This window comes from Papio anubis, chromosome 1 (genome assembly GCF_008728515.1).
Source record: "Papio anubis isolate 15944 chromosome 1, Panubis1.0, whole genome shotgun sequence".
Taxonomy (NCBI): domain Eukaryota; kingdom Metazoa; phylum Chordata; class Mammalia; order Primates; family Cercopithecidae; genus Papio; species Papio anubis.
The window spans coordinates 160,535,815-160,548,917 of NC_044976.1; positions in this window are offsets into that span (position 1 = coordinate 160,535,815).

Sequence of the window (13,103 nt, forward strand, 5' to 3'; positions counted from 1 at the left end):
GTCCACACCCTCTCCACCTGCAAGGTGCTCTGGGCTACATCCCCCAGCCTCTGCCCCAGCTGGCTCCTGTGCCTCCTATACTCCTCTCTCCAGGGCTTGGAGCATCTCCTGGGTCTCCCGGAGGCTCATGGCCAGGGTCTAAACAAGGCACACAAGACAGGAGCCTGATGCCCAGTCCAGTCCTCGGCTGAGCAGCCTCAGGCCCTTGCTCCAGGCAGGCCTGTCTCTCCTGCAGCGTGGCCAGCTGGCCCTGCACCTCCACCTTGCCCCACAGTGCCTAGGCAAACCTCTCTCAGGGGCTTTGGCCAGTGCCTGCTTGGGCACCCCTGTTTCTCGGAGTTTCAGCTGCAGCTGGGCCTGCACCATCCAAAGCTCATCCGGTTCCTGCTCCAGGACTCTCAGGCCAGGGCCCTGTAACCCAACAAAGCAGGGGTCACTCTCCCACTTGAGAAGCATCCTGGACCATTGCTGCATTCCTAATCATTTATAGTCACAACAGGCTCACCTCACATTCTCCTGCCAGCCCCGATGGGAGGCATTTTACATACCTTTATTTCTCACAACTCTGAAAGGAGTGCTGTTTTGTCCTCATTTTGCTGATAAGGAAGGTGAGGTTCAGAGAGGTTAAGGCACTTGCTCAATATCACATATCCGGTCAGTTTATTGAGTTGAGACATTAGTCTAACTCCAAAGCCCATAACTGAATTACAGCCCACGATGGTTTGAATGTTTGTCCCTTCCAAGACTTATATTGAAACTTAATCCCCAATGTGGCAGTATGGAGAAGTGAGGCCTGTGAGAGGTGGCCGGGTCATGACGACTCTGCCCTCATGCATAGGTTAGCCCATTCATAGGTTGGTGGGTGAATGGGTTATCACGGGAGCAGGGCTGGTGGCTTTATAAGAAAAGGAGGAGAGACCTGAGCTAGGATGCTCAGTCCCCTTGCCATGGGATGCCCTGGGCCCAGGACTCTGCTGAGCACCCACCAGCAATAAGGCCCTCACCAGATGCAGCCCCTTGACCATGGGCTTCTCAGCCTCTGTAATTGTAAGAAATAAGTTTTCTTTCTTATAAATTACCCAGTTTCAGGCATTCGATTGTAAGCAACAGAAAACAGACTAAAACACTACCTTGTTCATTATTTATCAAGTCTTTGAGTATTGGTTTTGTGCCAGGTACTATTTTAGCCCTGGAAATAGAGTAGTGAACCTAAAAAAAAAAACAAAAAACAAGTCTGTAAAAAAGCAAGTGGCAGGTAAGGAATCTTACATTCTCATAGGAGTGATACAGATATAAGGCAAACCAATAAAATCAACGTGTCATATAGTGATATTGTGCTTTGGAGAAAGATAAAGCAAGGAAAATGGACAGACATTGATGACAGGGAGGGAGGTTGCCATCTTAGATAAGGTGGTCAGAAAAGGCCTCATGGAGAAGGTGCTTGAAGGAGGCGTGGGAGTGAGCCCTGCAGGTATCTGGAGGAAGAATGTTCCAGGGAGAGGGACAATAAGGAGACCATTGAGGCTGGAACAAAGGTGACCAAGACCACTCGCTGGGCTCGGAGAGGTACAGGCGCGCCAGGAACAGCTTCCCTAAGACAATGAGACTGGATACGGTACCCAAGCGTAATGAAAGATGTCAATTCTTTGAAATACCCAGAAGTTTACCCAGCTGTGGGTGGTTTGACACCAGGTTTCTCATTCACTCCACATCCACCAAGTCACTTCATCGACCCAACAGTGGCAAGTGGCAGGTAAGGGAGGGATGGCCCAATCTTACAGGAGGAGAACATTGAGGCCCGGAGTGGTTCCTTGTCCAAAGAAAACAGTGACTTCCCCACAAGGAGGATCTGTTCTTTGTGTCTTTAGGGTTTGGAGGGTGAGGGAGAGAGAGGACAGAGATGACGGTGATCCTCTTTCTTGTTTGCACAGGGGCAGAGGGATACGCTAGTCTGGAGCCAGAAACTACATCCTCCCCAATCAGTGCTCCCCACAACACCAAGCTCCAGGAACCTAAGGCGCAGGCACCCCACACCCGGCCTTGGTGAGCCCAAGCTGTGAAGCCTCAGAAGGAGGCGTGAGGGTCCTCAGAACAACCGGCTTCTGGTTAGCTGCTGCCAGGCTCCACTGGCCAATGAAAGGAAAGAGAGGGAAGGCTGGGCTTGCGCCCTCCGGGTAGAGATGAAGTGGGCGGAGCCAGGAGGGCGAGGGAGGCGGTGCGCATCGGATGATGTAGGGTCATCATTGTTCACCACCGCAGACGGTTCCCAATAATGCAATATTATCTTTTATATGTCAGTGCAGGTGTAACAACTTTTATCCTGTGCAGAGTCTAAAATTAGGAACAGAAAACACATCACTCGAATACATCTGCAATCAAATCGAGTAAATTTAGGTTTGGAATCTAAATTAATACACTCGACAGCACTCTTTCAACTATCATATATTATATATCTAATTCAGTTAAGGGGAGTCAGGAGAGGTGAAGAGAGAAAGAAGAGGGAGGGAGAGAAATGTTTTGTGCAATCGTTTATACTTTTACTTATTTTATTGTTAAATATATCATCCCTATGAGAATTTTTAACAAGTATTTTTTTGGCTTAAAAATGATAATAAACTCCATGTTGTATTACCCATATTAAGAAATTAAGAAATAGACCATTACCAGTTCCCTAAAGGCCTCCCCTTAGTTCCTTGCCTATCTTTCCCCCTCAGGAGCAACCACTATCCTGACACCTACCTTAATTACTCATTTGCTTTTCTTTATAGCTGTACCGCCTATGCATGCATCCATCCTGCATGTATGGTTTTACTATGTTTAGTTTTACTTAGTTTTGACCTTTATGTAATGGGCTTGGACTGTTTGTAGTTTATGTTATTTGTTTCTCTCAATCAAGTTGTTTTTGTGATACATTCACATTGATGAATAAAGCAGTTGCTCATTCTTTTTCAGAACTTTATTACATTTTATGTTTTTATCTATCCTACCATGGAGGGTATTGGGTTATTTCTAGCTTGTGGCTATTGAATATCCACAGTGCTGTTATGAACATTCTTTTACACAGGACACATATGCAAAAGTTTATCATCTAGCTTATATAGACATATAATCGGAGTTGCTGGGTCAAAAGACATAATTCCTGGCCGGGCACAGTGGCTCACACTTGTAATTCTAGCACTTTGGGAAGGCAAGGCAGGTGAATCATGAGGTCAGGAGTTCGAGAACAGCCTGGCCAACACAGTGAAACCCCATCTCTACTAAAAATACAGAAATCAGGTGGGCATGGTGGTGGGCGCCCGTAATCCCAGCTACTTGGGAGGCTAAGGCAGGAGAATCACTTGAACCTGGGAGGTGGAGGTTGCAGTGAGCCGAGATTGAGCCACTGCACTCCAGCCTGGGTGACAGAGCTAGACTCCATTAAAAAAAAAAAAAAGAAAAAAAAAAAAAAGACATAACTCCCATGGTCAACCTGATCAGGTAACGGCAGACTTTCTCCAATTTACACTCCTATCAGCACTCCTATCAGTGGGTGAGAGTTCTCATTTTTTCACAGTTTTACCAAAACTTGTAACAGACTATTAAGTTTTGCCAATGGAATAGAGATGAAATATTACACAATTGTAGCTTAAATATGCACTTCTAGAGTTACAAATGATGCTAAGTATCTTTTCACAAGTTTATGGGCCAATATTTGTATTATCTCGTTTGAAATGTCTTTATTTTTTGCCAGTTTTTTTCTTGAGATTTTTTTTCTCAATGATTTGAAGGGTTTCTCATGAATCTTAATTATGTACAATAATTTGACAGATATTTCTGTGGCAAATATTTCTGTTGCCCTGTGGCATATCCTTTGACATTCTTTATTGTCTTTTGATGAAAATACATGTCTAATTTTAACATAGTCAAATTTATAATCTCCTTTATGGCTTTGCTTTTGGAATCTCGTTCAGAAATCCTTCTCTAACCTGAGAAGAACAGAGATATTTTCCTATAGCATCTTCTAAGATTTATAGTTTTGCCACCTGTATATAAACGTTTAGTGCATCTGGAATTCATTTTTGTGTATGGTGTAAGGCAGCGATTCAATTTCACTTGGATAACCAATTGTCCCAGAATAATGTATTAAACAGTTTATCCTTAAACTATTGACCTGTAATAATCACTGTGTCATAAATTGAGCTTCCAAATAGGCATGGGTTTATTGTTTTCTACTATTCTATGTGTCTATTGATACACCAATATCATACTGTTTTAATTACTATAGAGATAATAAGTCTCGATATCTAATAGGGCACATTTTCTCCCTTCCTTTTTCTTCTTCAGCAATGTCTTCCCTATTTTTGATTCTTGGCTCATTCACATCAATTTTATAATCACTTTGTCAATTTGCATGAAAAACCCTGTTGGGATTTTTATTGAAATGCATTGAATCTACAGACTCAATTAACATCTTTGAAATATTATCTTCCTATCCTGGAACATAGCATGTGCATTTATTTATGCCTTTTAAAATTTGTTTCAATAAAATTTCATAATTTCTTCATGGAGTTTTTGCACACTTTTTCTTAGATCTATTTCTGGGTGTTCCATATGTTTGTTGCTATCCAAAACGATATTTGTTTAAAGTAACATTTTCTAATTGACCATAGCTGTTCATGGAAATAGAAATAATTTTTTAATGTAGATTATTTTATTCAAAACTTTTGTTAAATTCTTTTATTAATTTTCATAATTTGTAGATTATTTGGCAGTTTTATGTTGGCAATTATATCATCTGCAGTAACGCCAGCTTTGCTTCTCTCTTTCCAATTCTTACGTGTTCATTGCACTGACTAGTAGCCCCAGTACAATGATAATTTCTGTAAATGATGACAGTAACAATTTGTCTTGCTTCTGATTTTAAAGTGAATGTTTTCAACGTTCCAACATTAATTATGACGTTTCCTGCAGGTCTTTCTAGATGCTCTTTCCAGGGTTATGGATGTTTCCTTCTTTTTCTAGTTACCTAACAGTTTTTAAACATCACAAATGTAAACACAAACATGTATTACCAGAAAAGATTGTTCTAAATGGTTTACATATGTAAATTATTTTAATCCTTACGACTTCGTAGATAATAACTACGAAGAAGTTATTATTAATCTTATCTTGTTATTTTTAACAATAATAATTGTTATCTTGTTAATAATAACAAGATAAAATTCTTCTTGTACAGACAAGAAACGAAACTGAAGCTCAGAGAGATTAAATAGCTTGCTGAAGGTTATAAAGTTTCTTAATAGTATAATCAGCATTCAAAACCAGGCAGTTTGGCTCCAGAGTCCCTCTTATAACACTCTACTACCTCTCACTGAATGTTGAATTTTATTGAATCCTTTACTACATCTACTGAGGTGACTGTATGGTTTTTTCCCTTTATCAATGTGGTGAATTATATTAATCATTTTTCCAATATTAACCCCATTTTGCAACTCTGGTCTAAATCTATCTTGGTCATAATGTTAAACATGTTTCCTTCTTGCTGAATTCAATTCACTGACATTTGTTAAGAATTTTGTTAAAGATTTTGCATCTATGTTACTAAATTAGATGAGCCTGTAAATTTCCTCCTTTGTGCTCTCCTTGTGATTCTAGTGTCAATACTAGGCTAATTTCATTTAATAAATTGAGGAGTATATTAGTCAGCTCAGGCTGCCACAACAAAATATTGTAGATTGGGTGGCTTCAACAACAGAAATTTATCTTGGTTCTTGGCCAGGAAGTCCAAGATCAAGGTGCCAGCTGATTCCACTCCCGGTGAAGGCCCTCCTGGCTTGCAGATGGCACGCTTCCTGCTGTGTACTCACCTGGCTTTTCCTTGGTGTGTGCACATGGAGAGGGAGAGAAAGCTCTCTAGTGTCTCTTCTTATAAGGACATTAATCCCAACATGAGGGGCCCACCCTCATTACCTCCCAAAGGCCTCAACTCCAAATACCATCGCACTGAGGGTTAGGGCTTCAACATGTATATTTTGGCAGGACATAAACATTCAGTCCATAACAGGAACTGAATAGACTGGAAAAGTTTGTAAAGATTGTAAATGTTCCTCAAACATTTGGAAGAACTTTCCACCTATCAGATTTTTGGGCTGTGTTTTCTTTGTGAGAAAATGCTTAACTACCAATGGGATTTATCTGATAATATAGGACTATTCGGGTTTTCTATCTTTTCTTGAATCTGTTTTGGTAAATGATGTTTTTTCTAGAAATTTACACATGCCATTGACCTTTTCAATTGCATTAACCTGTTGTTTTAAATAGTATCTTTTATCTCTTCTGAATCTGTAAGGGTCCTCTTTTTCATTCTTAATAATATTTGACGTCTCTTTTTTCTTCGATTAATCATGGCACATTTGTTAATATTAATAGCCACTTCAAAAAGACAATATTGAGTTTGATTATCCACTCTGTAATGTGTTTAAAAATCATTAATTGCTGCTCTTTATTGTTTTCTTCTAAGTTCTTTTAAATTTATTTTGCTTTTTTTCATTTTTAAAAAGTTATTTTCTATGTTAGTCAGAATAGGCTAATTGCTGTAACAACCTCCAAATCTCAGTAGCCTAATACAGTTAAAGTTTATTTCTCATATCTCAGTCCAGTGTAGGCTGCCATGGAGGACCTTGCTCTACCCAAAGTCGCTCAGGAACTGGAGACACTTTCATCAATTGGCTCCGCTATAGTCTGGGTTGCAGAGTCTTACGAAAGATGCTTTGCATTCAGCTGGTAGCTGAAGGAGGAGAGAAAGAATGGATGCTTGTACAGGAAGTAGCGTTATTCACATTGCTTCTGCCCTTATCCCTTGACCAGAGCTCGGTCACATGATCACAGCAGACTGTGGGAGTCTGGACAATTGTCTCTGACGTGGATCCTTATCTTATTAATATTGAACCTTTCCATTCTTTTTCAGAGTAAGCATATAAGCTACTGATTTTCTTCTACATTTTATTTTCACTGGATTCTATAAATTTTCATATGTAGCTTTAAACATTATTATTTAGTTCTATATATTTTCTTCTTTTTTATTATGATTTTTTCTTCGTGTAATTAACTGTTCAATGGCGTGCTTTTGAATTTCCAAATGTATGGACATTTTATATATCTTTTTCATTTTAAAATATCTATACTGATCATTCTTTCTTGTTTCTCAGAGCTTATCGCTAGAATCATTTTCCTTCCATCTGAAGCTAATGAGTGAAAATTATTCAGTTTATTGGTTAATTCTCTCAGCTCTGTTTTCTAAAACAGTCTCTATTTTGCCCTCATAATTAATACATTCAGAGAAGTTAAATTATTGGATTACCAAGAGATCTCTACATGATAAGGCTTTTGGTATATATTAACTAATTTTCCTGCAGAGATAGTCTATTAATTTATAGGACAGCAGTACATGAAAGTTTATATTGTGATACTCTGAAAAATTAGTTATTATAATTCTTTAACTCTTGCTAAACTGATGGGAGACAAGTGGCACATAATTGCAATACACTGCTTCATAATTTTTATAAACTCCATGATTCCTTTTTGTACAATTGTCTATTACAGTGTTGTCCTTTTCTTATTGACTTATAACTCTTTATTTATTATCAAAATTTGACTGCTATATATGCTGTAAAAATTTTAAACCAATTTTTCATTTGCCTTTTAACTTTGTTTATGGTCGTTTTAAAATTAAAAAGTTATTTTGTTACATAGTCAACTCTACAAAAAGTTTTCCTCTTTGGTGTCAAGGGCTCAGAAAGCCCTTTCCCAGCACCAAATGAAATAAATAATAACTTACATTTTTTCTTTTACTTTTATATGTGCATGTTTTATGACTCTCTTTAATCCATTTGAAATGTATTATGGTGTATGGTATGAGGTAAGCATCCAATTAATTTTTTCCCAACTAGTTCATCAATTATCCAAGTACCATTTCCCTCCTTACTCAAAAACCATCATTATTTTACCTTTAAACTAAGCATTTTATTTTTTATTTGTTTGAATGAAGTCTCTCCATCCATATGGCATTTGGTAGATTTCCTCAGCCAAATATGACTGAAAATGGCACTTACATCAAACATTTATTTCACTTTCTGTACATTTGCCTCATAGTCTCTCTGTAAACCCTCTCTCCTTTTTATAAATTGGAGCCAAGAGAGGGTAAGATATGTGAGTAATGCTGTCTCTGCATGTGGGCCTTTTGAGAGATTGGGAGGGATCATATCTTGAGAAGTAATAAAAAATATTTGAGCTTAGTATATGCCAGGGACTGAGCAAAAAGTTGAGATGCCAAGAACAAATAAGATCCAGTACCTACTCTCACGGAACTAATGTTCTAGTTGGAGAGACAGACAAAGATGCAGAAAAGACAAATAATGAAATGGTAGATACATTCCTTTAACACGGTAAATGATACAGGGATGACTGTTATCCATGCAACAGTTCAATAGAGTGTTGGAAGCAGTAGTCAATGCAACAGGTGAAGAAAATTAGGGTGTAAAAAACAGGAAGAGAAGAAATAAAACTGCATTATTTGCAGATGATATGATAAAATATTTAGACACTGAAAAGATTTAACAAACTATTATAATGAATAAGTCCAGCAAAATTGGTGAATATAAGATTAACTTTTAAAAAATCAATGTCATTGTTTTACACCATCAATAACCAATTAAAAAATAGAGTAGACAGTAGAATGTCATTCATAGTAGTTACAAAAGCTACAAAGTAGCTAGGAATGACTCTAACAAAGGATGCACATCACATTCTTAGGGAAAATGTAAACTTTAATAAAGGCATTTAATAAAAGACATTTAATAAAGTCTTTTTAAATACTTGAATAAGTGAAAAGGTTAAATCTTACTCATCAGTAGAATAACTGAATATTGTAAATTTGTCCATTATCCCCTTTGATTAATGTCAATGAAAATTCCAGCAGTATTTTTTAAAACCTAAACTTATGCTAAAGTCTATATTGAAAAATAAAGTTCTACAAATAGCCATGCTAATTTTGTAAAAGAAAATCCAAAAGAGGGATCTAATCCACCAGATATGAAGTCATACTAAAAATTACACCACTATGCTACTGATGTGGAAACAGGAAATGGACCAAATAACAGAATGCAGAGACCAGAAACATACAAAATTATATACTAGAACTTTCCCCGGTGGCAAAAGAAGAGACTATTGAATAGCATTAGGAAAACTAGATCACTAAACGGAGAGAAAGAAAGATAGCTTCTACTTCAATCCATTTATGAAGGTGAACGAATGAATTAAAGACCTAAATGTCAAGGTAAAACAGCCAACTGAATGAAATGTAGTGGGATATCTTTGTGACTTTTGGCTTGGGAAGAATTTCTTAAACAAAACTCCCCCGCAACACACACACACACACACACACACACACACACACACACACACTTACACACACACACACACATTATAAAGAAAAGAATAATGGATTTTGCTACATCCAAATTAATGTTTCTTGTTTACTAAAAAGCACCACAGGTCAAGTTAACAAACATGATAGGTTAGGAGCCTTCTATTTCTAGCAATATAATGGAAAAAAAAATCCTGAATACCCAGTGCTGCAAAACACCTAAAAATGCTAGCTAAAATATTTTTAAACATAATTTTAAATGCATAGCTGAGATTACAAGAAAGAAAGGAAAATCCTCAGAGGCTAAAAATGAACTGGTAGCACAAATCCTGAGTGTCAAGTGAGTGTTGTGCCATCATCAACACTTTCAAATTTATCAATTTTAATGTAAGGGGTAGAGGGACACAAAATAGGACCTTTGGTGAAATAAGCCTTAAAAGGGATAAACTGATTCCAAGAAGCTTAACTGTGTGCCAGAACAAAGACCAACTCTAGAACTTCTAGAGATTTAAAGGATACAATATCTGAAATGAAAAACATACAAAACGAGATCACCAGTAGTTTAGACACTGCAGAAGAAAAAAATTCAATGAACTTCAATACATAGCTATTGAAGCACGGAGAAAAATAGAATGAAAAACAAACAAACAAAAAGAATAGAGCCCTAATGAGCTGTGTTCAAATGTCAAGCATTCTAACATAAGTGAAATTGGAGCCACAAAATTAGAGGTACAGAAAAATATTTGGATAAATAATAGCCAAACATTTCTAAATTTGATGAAAATTACAACCCACAAATCCTTCCCACAAAGAAAACTCCAGGTCCAGTGGTTTATCAGTAAATTCTACCAAGCATTTAAGGAAGATATAACATCAACTCTATACAAACTTTTCCAGAAAATAGAAGAAGAGTAAGTAATAAAGATTCTAAAAGTAGACCCACACGTATGGTCAATTGACTTAACCCCCAAGTTGAATAATCATAAAGAAAATCCCTCCAAGATATATTGTAATTAAATTGTTGATAAGGAGAAAATATTAAAAGCAGAGAAAAGCGTTCTTCGTACCTAACAACAAAGATAAGAATGCTGGCAGACTTTTCAAAAAAATTACAAGTCAAAAGATAATTAAGTGAGGAAAGATAATGAGGTAACAGATTAAGAATAAAAAGAAGACACACGTTTCTACTGTGAAGAATGAAAGAGGATATCACTAGAGAGCCTACAGATAGCAAAATGACTATAAGGGAATATTATAAACAACTTTGTACCAACAAATTCAACAAGAATTGACAAATTCTTTAAAAGTCGCAAATTATCAAAGGTCATTCAGGAAGTCATTGATAGCTTGGATAGCCCTATATATTTGCTAAAAAAATTGAGTCTGAGGGCAAATCCTTCCCACAAACAAAACTCCACGTCCAGTGGCTTTATTGGTGAATTCTACCAAACATTTAATGAAGATGTAACATCAACTCTATACAAACTTTTCCAGAAAATAGAAGAGGAATAAGTAATAGTCTAAAAGTCGACCCACTAATATATGGTTAATTGACTTTCAGCAAGCATTCCAAGGTAATTCAATGGAGAAAAAGAAACTCTAAGAAAAAAACACAGCTTGACTCTTAATACCTCACACCACATACAAAAATTAACTTAAAATGCATAGAATGAAATGCAAGAAGTAAAACCATAACACTTCTAGAAGAAAACAGGAGAAAAATCTTTGTGACCTTGGATTAGGCAACTGTTATTCTTAATTTACAAATGAGGAATGAGACATAAATAGGTTAAAGATCTTGCACAACTAGTTAGCAGTGGAACTAGTCTTTAAACCCTTAAACATATGCTCAGATTCTTTTTTTTATTTTTAGTTATACTTTAAGTTCTAGGGTACATGTGCACAACGTGCAGGTTTGTTACATAGGTATACATGTGCCATGTTGGTTTGCTGCACCCATCAACTCGTCATTTACATTAGATATTTCTCCTAATGTTATCCCTCCCCCAGTCCCCCGCTCCCCAACAGGCCTCAGTGCGTGATGTTCCCCACCGTGTGTCCAAGTGTTCTCATTGTTCAATTCCTACCTGTGAGTGAGAACATGCAGTGTTTGGTTTTCTGTGTCCTTGTGATAGTTTGCTGAGAATGATGGTTTCCAGCTTCATCCATGTCCCTGCAAAGGACATGAACTTATCCTTTTTTATGGCTGTATAGTATTCCATAGTGTGTATGTGCCACATTTTCTTAATCCAGTCTATTATTGATGGATATTTGGGTTGGTTCCAAGTCTTTGCTATTGTGAACAGTGCTGTATGTGTCTTTATAGTAGCATGACTTATAATCCTTTGGGTATATACCCAGTAATGGGATCACTGGGTCAAATGGTATTTCTAGTTCTAGATCTTTGAGGAATCACCGCACACTGTCTTCCACAATGGTGAAACTAATTTACACTCCCACCAACAGTATAAAAGCATTCCAATTTATCCACATCCTCTCCAGCATCTGTTGTTTCCTGACTTTTTAATTATTGCCATTCTAACCAGTATGAAATGGTATCTCATTGTGGTTTCAATTTGCATTTCTCTGATGACCAGTGATGATGAGCATTTTTTTCATGTGTCTGTTGGCTGCATGAATGTCTTCTTTTGAGAAGTGTCTGTTCATATCCTTTGCCCACTTTTTGATGGGCTTGCTTGTTTTTTTCTCGTAAATTTAAGTTCTTTGTAGATTGTGGATATTAGCCCTTTGTCAGATGGGTAGATTGCAAAAATTTCCTCCCATTCTATAGTTTGCCCCTTCACTCTGATGGTAGTTTCTTTTGCTGTGCTGAAGCTCTTTAGTTTAATTAGATCCCATTTGTCTACTTTGGCTTTTGTTGCCATTGCTTTTGGTGTTTTAGTCATGAAATCTTTGCCCATGCCTATGTCCTGAATGGTATTGCCTAGGTTTTCTTCCAGGGTTTTTTGGTTTTAGGTCTAACATTTAAGTCTTTAATCCATCTTGAATTCATTTTTGTATAAGGTGTAAGGAACGGATCCAGTTTCAGCTTTCTACATTTGGCTAGCCAGTTTTCCCAGCACCATTTATTAAATAGGGAATCCTTTCCCTATTTCTTGTTTTTGTCAGGTTTGTCAAGGATCAGATGGTTGTAGATGCGTGGTGCTATTTCTGAGGCCTCTGTTCTGTTCCATTGGTCTGTATGTCTGTTTTGGTACCAGTACCATGCTGTTTTGGTTACTGTAGCCTTGTAGTATAGTTTGAAGTCAGGTAACATTATTCTTCCAGCTCTGTTCTTTTTGCTTAGCATTGTCTTGGATATTCGGGCTCTTTTTTGGTTCCATATGAACTTTAAAGTATTTTTTTCCAATTCTATGAAGAAAGTCATTGATAGCTTGATGGGGATGGTGTTGAATTTATAAATTACCTTGGGCAGTACGGTCATTTTCATGATAATGACTCTTCCTATCCATGAGCAGTGTCGTCTTTTGACGTCCATGAGCAGTTTGTGTCATCTTTTATTTCATTGAGCAGTGGTTTGTAGTTCTCCTTGAAGATGTCCTTCACATCCTTTGTAAGTTGGATTCCTAGGTATTTTATTCTCTTTGAAGCGATTGTGAATGGGAGTTCTGTCATGATTTGGCTCTCTGTCTATTATTGGTGTGTAGGAATGCTTGTGATTTTTGCACATTGATTTTGT